At 41.7% G+C, this 10000-nt stretch overlaps 2 protein-coding genes across 3 annotated transcripts in view; one reads left to right on the forward strand and one right to left on the reverse strand.

Moving 5' to 3' along the window:
• Positions 1 to 5881, reverse strand: part of LOC143033290 (carbohydrate sulfotransferase 11-like) — a 159616-nt gene extending 153735 nt beyond the window's left edge. For both annotated transcript variants that reach the window (XM_076198554.1, XM_076198555.1), the window contains exon 1: positions 5704 to 5881. The gene's annotated coding sequence lies outside the window, so the exon portion shown is untranslated. The remainder of the gene's footprint in view (positions 1 to 5703) is intronic.
• LOC143033289 (uncharacterized) overlaps positions 1 to 10000 on the forward strand; it is a 143488-nt gene that overhangs the window by 73547 nt on the left and 59941 nt on the right. The gene's annotated exons all lie outside the window — the stretch shown is intronic.

Genomic DNA, 10000 nt, shown 5'->3' on the forward strand with positions numbered 1-10000 from the left:
ACTGCATCAGTACTTAATCATCATACTTTAAGCCTAACTACTGGTCCTGTGCGTGGGATGAAGTACCATGCATTACATGGACAGGCCCAATGAGGAAAAGGTAGGGGTGGGGGAGAAGGTGCCCTCCTCCCTCCCTCCCTCCCTCCTTTCCTCCCACTCCCGACCCCACCTTCCCGCAATGCTCCCAGTTTTCCTAGAACCAGATCATCCGACATACAAGCGTTCTGTCATCCATTACTCTTCTGATTCATCTTCCTTCTTCTCCACCCCTTCCTCCTTCCTCTTCCTCTCTCCTTTTCTTTCCATATTTCGTGGATTGCGAGAAAACGGTACGAATGGAGAATGATCAAGAGAGAAGGGAAGGGAATGGGGGAGGGAAAGGGAGAAAGAGAAAGGAGAAGGAGAAGGGAAAGAAAGAGGAAGACGAAGAATGGGAGAGAGGGTGTGGGGCAGCTAACCGGGACACTTGGATGTAGATGCTTCTGAGATGCTGGAAGGTACAATGAAACTGGGCTCGCTCCTCCTCTGAAGAACAGAAGGAGGATAATCCTTCGAGAGGAGGCAGGCTGGCCCACTCCAGGTCAGACTCTTGGCATGCCTTGGGAGGAGGAGGATGTGGAGGAGGAGGAGGTGGAGGAGAAGTAGGAGGAGAAGCCGAGGAGGAGGAGGAGGAGGAGGAGGAGGAGGAGGAAGAGAAGGAGGAGGAGGAGAAGCCAAGCAGGAACTTCTCCTCGTACAGGACTAGGAGCTGCCTGGAGGAGGAGGAAGAGAAAGAGGAGGAGACGCCGAGCAGAAGTTCCTCTTCGTGTAGCACTAGGAGCTACCTGGAGGAGGAAGAGGAGGAGGAAGTGGAGGAAGAGGAGGAGGAGGAGAAGGAGGAAGAGGAGGAGGAGGAGGAGGAGGAGGAGGAGGAGGAGGAGGAGGAGGAGGAGGTCGGGCCAATGACTGGGTATCACTTGAGAGGATCCTCGAGTACCGCTGATCACTTATAATATGTCACCCTTCATTTCCTTCCTGGGCTGAGAAAGTGTATTTCCTTTGTGTTCTCGGTCACCGTTGCCGTCTCGGTCTTGTGAAACGCCTTTGTCTCTTCAGACATGATCTTGTGTTGGGCCTTCAAGAGGTCTACTTTTTTCTCAGGTTCATCTTCGTTGTGGGTTTTGTTCACCTCCCTTCAAGGCTCTTTCTTCTCTCTTTGTTTTTCTTAAAGAATTTTTATATTGACGGTTTCCCAGCTTCCCACCTCCGTCTCGTAGGCTTTTGTCTCAACCGCTATCCAAGATTTTGTCTTCGTAACCGGTTTGTCCACGCTATACAAGCAGTCTTCCTATCATTGCGCAAACACACACACACACACACACACACACACACACACACACACACACACACACACATGCACACACAGGCAGACAGAAAAATAGACACACATGTCCACACATACACATGTACGCACAAATGCACATATACGCATGTGTATGTGTGTGTGCCCGTGCGTATGTGTATGTGCGCGTGTGTGTATGCGTGTGCGTGTATGTGTGCGTGTGTATGTGTGCGTATGTGCACATGTGATCGTGGATGTATGTGCTCGTGAATACACAGTATATACACATACACGCACACATACACACACACGCACATACACTTACGCAAATATGCACACAGACACACATACACACACACACACACACACACACACACACACACACACACACACAAACACACACAGAAGTACTATTACGAAAATATCCGCACACACACACACACACACACACACACACACACACACACACACACACACACACACACACACACACACACACACACACACACACACACAGAAGTACTACTACGAAAATGACCGCAAACTTCATGACCCTTTGATGTGAATTACCAATACCAACAACTTTGCCGGTATCTAAGCAGAAGTACCGGCAGTACAACCGGGGACTAAGGTACCGGTTAACGCAGCCGACCTTGAGGTACATGACACACGATTTCATGCAAATTATTAAACTGAATTGATAGATAAATAAATGAATAAACAAGTTGATGGCAACTCACCGATATGGAAATATGTTTACTTAATAGTATGACAACAATTGGCTTGATTTTGCACTCGTGGGCAATAGTTCACTCCCTAAGCACACAAGGCAAAGGTGGTGGATTTTGCTCTGAGTCAATCGACAAAGTTACACGACCTTGTCACGTTCTTCGCCTCTTGTTCATCCTCTTTCCTTCCTTCTTTCCTCTCCTCTCTCTTTCGCCTTCTTCTCTTATCAATGCCCTCCTCCACTACCTCCTCCTCTTCCTCCACCTCCATCTACTCCTCCTCCATCTCCTCTTCCTCCACCTCCATCTACTCCTCCTCAAACTCCTCCTCCTTCTCCCTCTCTGTTCATCAATTCCACGGCCGCCACCACCACCCCTTGTTGTCTGGTCGTCCCTTTCCCTCTTGCCCCCCCCTCCCCGTCTATCTCCCCCCCCTCTCCCCTTCACCACCCCACTAAACACAGAGCAAACAGCTCCCAGGTCGATTGGCGAGATGTTTCACAAATTGCTTCTTCCGATCGAGCAAATCAAAGAGGGCTTATCATGTTTCCAGTCGCCTTGCCACCCTGGCCTCGCCTCGCCTGGTCGTGGTCGGGGCCGTGCACCCATGAAAATACACTTACACGCACACACACACACGCACAGACACACACGCACACAGACACATACACACACGCACAAACACAAGAATTTAAGAGCGAATTAGATGTGGCGAGATACAGAGGCGGAACACCACGAGTGCAGCTCCCCTTCCCGTAAGGTACTAATAGGTAAATACACACACACAGGAACGCAAACACGCATGTACACACATTTGAGCCAAGGTATGACAACTAAGGAGTAACGAACAGGACCCCATGAGCGTTGCTCCTTTCGTGTATTTATAATTAAATGCGATTTAGTAAACACACTCACACACACACACACATACACACACGTACACACACACACACACACGCACGCACGTGCACACAAACAAGCTGCAGGTGGGTCGGCCTGCATCTGACAGCGTAAGGACGGATTGATGGATTGATACAAGCCAGACTGACTACCGACTGGTCTTACAGATTCCCGGCAGCGCGCCCTGGACTGCATGGCTGACTCCATTTGTTGGGGGTCTCGTCCTCTGTGTGTGCGTTTATGTGTATATATATATATATATATATATATATATACATATATATATATATATATATATATATATATATATATATATTATATATATATATATATATGCGTGTATGTGTGTGTATGAGGTTTTCTCTGCATATTCCATTAAAAGTGATGGGTAATTGTGTATTTATTGTTTTCTTAAAGGTATTTTCCATATGCCTTACTATGGACTTATGTTTCTTTGAAAGGAGGTTTATGACTTCAATATACTCGTAGGTGGTCATGTCTGCTATATCGCAGTAGCTTAAGGGTCAGGATAAGAATTGTTTCGGTGAATTATGTACTTATATTACTTTACATACTTGTTCTTCACTGGGGGAGGTTACCTGTCACCTGGGAGAGGTTACCTGTTAACTCAGGCAGTGATGAAATGTCACATGTTAGGGGAAGCCTACGACTTCGTGTTGTGACGAAAAGTACAGAGTATGCTTGGGCTTGTGGCGTTTTGTCTCAGACTTGGATTTGTGGGGTTATATCTCATGTTTGGGTTTGTGGCGGTTTGTCTCATGCTTGGGAAGGCCCTAAGAGTATTTGCTTGTATATTTAGATTTGGGCTCAACTCTTTAATGTATAATGCTTCTAAGATTGGGAGGCGTGGAGGCGTCTATCATCTGTACATATTTCCAAAATCTCAGTGTTTTCTTCTGGGATGATTCTTGTTAGTGTTATACCATAGACTTCTCTTAAGTTGTTTTTAGGGGCATCTGATGTCACGTGGTGTCAGGTGGAGGGGAGGGCTTCATACTCGTAGTTCCCTCGTGCACAAGTAAACCTATAGATAACACGTGCTTTCTGAAGTTCCTTTCTTTCTTGGTGGGGGCTTCAGAAGTCGCATGTCATCTACAGGTTTACTTGTGCACGAGGGAACTGTGAAGCCCTCCCACCAATATTGGCATGGCGACAAGAAGGTTATCCTCTCGTCTTTCATACAACCTGACATCTAGTGTGTATATATATATATATATATATATATATATATATATATATATATATATATATATATATATATATATATAATTCATATATATCTTTCTCCATCTGTGTGTGTGTGTGTGTGTGTGTGTGCTAGCATATATATATGTACGCGCGTGCGTATGTGTATTTGCTAGCGTGTGTATGTGCGTGTGTGTATATGCTCGTGTATGTATGTGCTTGTTATTTTCATAGGTGCGTGTGTTTGTGTGCGCGAACATGCGCGTATGCACATGTTTGTGCACACAGGTGCGTGTTTGTATTTACTTGTGTATGCATGTACGTGTATGTACAAGTGCATGTGTATAATATATATGTGCTGTACATGTGCGTGTGTATACATACTCGTATGCGTGCATTTAAGTATGTGTGAACATATGTATAATTACTTGCATGCATACATGTATATGCCTTTTTATTACTGCATGTACACTTGTGCTCTAAGTACATTTTTTCACACTTGACGCCTGAAATAATTTGCCGTATTACGTCATCAAATTTTCATGAAAAAAAAAACATTCAAATTGCTCTTTGGTTGGAGGTGGTCGATCTGTGGTCGTATACTAAATTTACTGAAGTATTGCAATAATATTTTTGCATTCCTATTAGACACACTTTGGCAAGGACAAATGAGCCAAATCAAGGTCAAGGAGGCGAGAAAAAATATATGTGATAAAACAGCCGAACGGGAAAGCGTCAGCGTTGGTATATGATAATGTATAATATTTGTGTGTGAATTGGCAGTTGCCGAGAAGTCTATGAAAAGAAACATCATGTGATCACAGAGCGCTTATTATCACGACGTTTCGCGTGTTAGCGTTCCTGTGTGTGTGTATTTACCTATTAGTACCTTACGGGAAGGTGAGCTGCACTCGTGGTGTTCCGCCTCTGTATCTCGCCACATATCTAATTCGCTCTTAAATTCTTGTGTTTGTGCGTGTGTCCTGTTCGTTCTAAGTGAAACGTCACTCTAATAAAAGCTCCATCCCCACGTGATGTTTCTGTCTAATATTTGCCACAATGGTATCCATATATTCACCACAATTAACCCTCTCCATTTAATTGAGTCGGGTTGAATGATAAAGTTCAGGCATCAGGTATCACAGAGCCTAAAACACAATTGGAACCGAAAAGGAGGAAGCTCAGGGAAGGTTTAAAGGAGAGTCTGAAGGTGTTAGACAATAGGGATACAAGAAATGAAAATTGATTCAACATTCCTTAACAAATGGTGATTGGTCTCCGGCCTCATAACGCTGTGTGAATCTGGTCACTCTCTGGTAACGAAAATGTCTTCTTTATATGAATCTCCAGGAATGATAAAAATAAAATCTATTGTTCACTTGTGGTGGACGATTACTTATTCATACATATCAAAAATAACAATAATATTAATATATTTAAACAAAGTGTGGAAGAATTTACTGTGTCAATGGTACAGAGCTGTATTAAGAAGCGCAGACTAAGTCAAAATAACGGTCAAATGTCCAGGTGCTCACATACACTACTTACCCAGTCACCGGATGGGAACCATTTATTTCCTTTCTTGTCGTCTCCAGTGCCTTTGTAGATATGTTCTATAATACCTTTTTCATTATTTTCTGTTCAGAAAGCAAATGTGTAAATCAATGGAGTGCCACAAAACACAACAAACTAGAAAACCACAAACAATGTTTACATCGTCACCGCGTCCCCGACGAATGGCGGTTCAAATTATCAATCGTCTTTTTCACAAGCTTCCTACTCGTTCCTTTTTCTTGGAAATAATTGTTCAAACAAAAAACTAATTAATTTACTCTAGTTATTATGATAATATCCCCTGCATATTTATATTTATTCAATATATATTTTGTTCTTTGAGAAAGTTTGAAATACAAACATGTTGACGTGCCGATCAGTTAAGTATATGCGCTGACCCAGAAGCCATATTGGAAGTCTCAGTTATTCAGTCTGACGCACCAACAGACGTGTGGTCCATGGGCCTCTAGTGGTTCAGGGTGACTTTTTAGGTGGTCCACAACATTTTGTAATAAACTGGCAATTAATGCAAATATATCTTTTTAATTTAATGAATATTTAGTACAAAATTGATTTTGTATGCGCGCGTGCGCGCGCGTGTGTGTGCATATGTGTATGTATATACATACATACATACATACATACATATATATATATATATATATATATATGTGTGTGTGTGTGTGTGTGTGTGTGTGTGTGTGTGTGTGTGTGTGTGTGTGTGTGTGTGTGTGTGTGTATGTGTCTTTGTGCATGTGTGTGTCTTGTATGTGTGTGTGTGTGTGTGTGTGTGTGTGTGAGTGTATGTGTATGAGTGTGTGCGTATGTGTCTGTGTTGTATATGTTGCATATGTTTACGTGTGTGAAGACGGGTAGCTTTTCCCGATTGTCTTGAAGCGTAAGCAAAACAAATAAACTCTTCCCTGAGATTTTTCTATAGTCTTGGCCTTCTATTTACTAATATAAATTAAACGCTATGTATGATTTGGCCAGGCTTTGACAGATAATAATAATAAGAATAGTGACAGAAATAGGAATGGATGTTTAGAAACCGGTAGTTTTCGAAGTTGAAGGCTTGTTCTGCTCTTTAGTGCCTTGGGTCACGGCACGATGGGGCCAATGACCCTGTCGCAGCTTCCACGGATCACATCGCCCCAGAGGGCGTTGACCTTGAGTCCCTGGGTCATCCCTCACCGCTGACCCGACTTGACCTGTCATCGCGTAACGTTTGACCTCGCTGGTCAGAGTAAGAAAGATCCAAAAACATCTTAAGTTTCCGGAACAGAAGAACAACTGCAGCAACAGGAGACATGAGGAGCTTACATCAGCAAGTGCTTAGACGTCACTTTATCCCAATGTGCTCGGATAGCCAGGACGAGAGGACGTCTCTTGTAGCCGTTGGGAACCGAAGACAGGCACCGTGAAAAGACGAGGTGAAGTGGTGAGAGCCAGGTAACAGAGCATCAGGGTGGTGTGGGGGGGAGGGGGGCAAGGAGGGGAGGGGATGGGAGGCTAGGGGCTGGGAGGCGTTACAAGTCTATCGTCCAACGGATGATTGGATACCAGTGACTGTATCAGGTTACGAGGCAATCTGTCGCGGTTTGACAAGATTCATTCTTGTCTGCCCGTCTCGCCTGTCTGTCTGTCTGCCCGTCGCTTTGTCAGGGCTCTTTTCTTCCCTGATTCACCTGCTGCCCAGTAGCTGTGTATTTCCTTTTGTGATCTTTTATTATGCCCCGTCTTTTCTTCATTTTTTTTGTGTGCCTCTTGGGCGTTTTTTCGATTTTCTTTTTCCTTTTTTTCCTGGGTCGAGGGTTTTCTCCTTTCACGTCTGACTACCCTTTCTGAGACAAAATGGATTATCATCATTATTTCTCTTGTTGGCTTTAATCTATCTCTCTCTTCTCTTTTACTTCTTTCTACTATTAACACCTTTCTATTTCTCTTATGTGCGTCCTCTTTTCTTGCGCATGGCTTCTTTTTTCTCTTATCCCTTTTCCCAAATATTCATCATGATCATCAATTATTATTATTATTGTTATTATTATTATTATTACTATTATTATTATTATTATTATTATTATTATTATTATTATTATTGTTATTGTTATTATTATTATTATTATTATTACTATCATTATCATTATTACAATTATTATCATTATCACTATTATTATTATTATCACTATTATTATTATTATTATTATCATTATTATTATTACTATTATTATTATTATCATTATTACTATCATTATCATTATTATTATTATCATTATTATCATTATTACTATTATTATTATCATTATCACTATTATTATTATCACTATTATTATTACTATTATTACTATTATTACTATTATTACTATTATTATCATTATCATTATCATTATTATCATTATTATTATTATCATTAAGATTATTATTATTATTATTATCATTATTACTATTATTATTATCATTATCACTATTATTATTATTATCACTATTATTATTATCATCACTATTATAATTATTATCACTATTATTATAATTATCACTATTATTATTATCATTATTATCATTATTACTATTATTATTATTATCACTATTATTATTATCATTACTATTATTATTATCATTATGATTATGATTATCATTATTATTATTATTATTATTATTATTATTATTATTATTATTATTATTATTATTATTATTATTATTATTATCATTATTATATTACGTTTTATTCTTTATTATTTTATACCTTTGTCCCCTTTATCCCAGTGGATCTGATTTTCTTTCCCTCCAAGTTTTCTTCCTTTGTTTATTGCGTCATTTTCATACTTTCCACCCATTTCTCAACTCCCTATTTCTCTCATGTTTCATCTGTAGGATCCCTCCTCCAAACCACACTCCCTCCTCCCCCCCCCTCTCTCTCTCTCTCTCTCTCTCTCTCTCTCTCTCTCTCTCTCTCTCTCTCTCTCTCTCTCTCTTCTATTTCGGTCTTGCTTCCCTTGTCTCGATTTTCATACTTTTCCAGTTCGTCCTCATTCCCCTGTTTATCATACTTTTTTCTTCTTTCTGCTAATCTGTTTTGCCTTTCTTTCCTCTTCTTCCTCTTTATACGCTCTCTTCCCTCTCCTTTCATGACCTCTTTTCGGACCTGATCCCTTGTCATTCCGATTCTTTCTCCTTGATTTTGTCTTACCCGTTCCATTTTCAATCTTTTCTATTCCTCTCTCTCCTTCCATTATGTCCCCAGCATTTCCTCAGCCTTGTTCTCTTCCTCATCTTCATCCTTAACCATTTACATTTGTTGTTCTCCATTAATTTTCTCCTCTTCCTTCTTCCCGTTATTCCTATGCCTCCTTCATTTCCTCTTCCTGCGCTTCCTGTTTCTCCTCTCTTCCTTTTCTCCCTTTCTCCTCCTCCACTTCTTTCTTCTCATTACTCCTCCGCCTCCTTCATTTCCTCTTCCTACTCCTCCTATTTCTCCTCTTCCTTTCCTCCTCCTCCTCCTCTTCTTCTTTCTCTTCTTCCTTCTATTCCTTCCCCTATTCCTACTCCTTCTCCTCCCCTCCTCCTCTTCTTTTTCTTCTTCCTTCTATTCCTTCCCCTATTCCTACTCCTCTTTCATTTCCTATTACTCCTCCTCCTCCCCCTCCTACTCCTCATTTTTATCTACTCCTTTTCCTCCTCCTCCTCTTCTTTCTCTCTCTTTCCTTTTCTCTACTCTTCTTTTCCTTTATTCAAGTTTTCTTTGCGACAAAGATTCCTTTTCCGTCGATTTCCCCTTTCCAATACACCCTCGTTTCCCTTCCCATCTTCCTCTCTCTTTCTCTCTCTCTCTCTTATCATCTGTTCCCCTCTTTCCAATCTTCGTCCCCTTTCTCAAGTTCTTTCTTTCCCTTATCCTCGTCCTGCTTCTTTTCCACGTCCTCCCCTCCTCCTTCTTCTCCTCCTCCTCCTCCTCTCCTTATTCCTATTTTCTCCCTCTCCTCCTGCTCCATCACCCTTTTCCCCCTCCACTCTTCTAGTTCTTTCACCCCTTCTGTCCTGTTTTCCCTTTTCTTCATCCTCCTGCTTCCTCGTCTTCCTTCCTCTCCTCCTCTTCTTCTTCTCCATCCTCCTCCTCTTCCTCCGTTCGTTCATTCCTTCTTCTCCTTCTCTGCCTTTCCGTTGCTAAACCTTCTCTTTTCGTTTCCTCCTCGGCCTCTCCTGCTTCTGTTCCCTCCTCTTACTCCTCCTCCTCCCCCTGCTCCTCCTCCTGCCCCTCCTCCTCCTCCCACTCCTCCCCGTCCCCGTCCCTGCG

This window comes from Oratosquilla oratoria, chromosome 15 (genome assembly GCF_046742065.1).
Source record: "Oratosquilla oratoria isolate Oo_2021 chromosome 15, ASM4674206v1, whole genome shotgun sequence".
NCBI classification, from domain to species: domain Eukaryota; kingdom Metazoa; phylum Arthropoda; class Malacostraca; order Stomatopoda; family Squillidae; genus Oratosquilla; species Oratosquilla oratoria.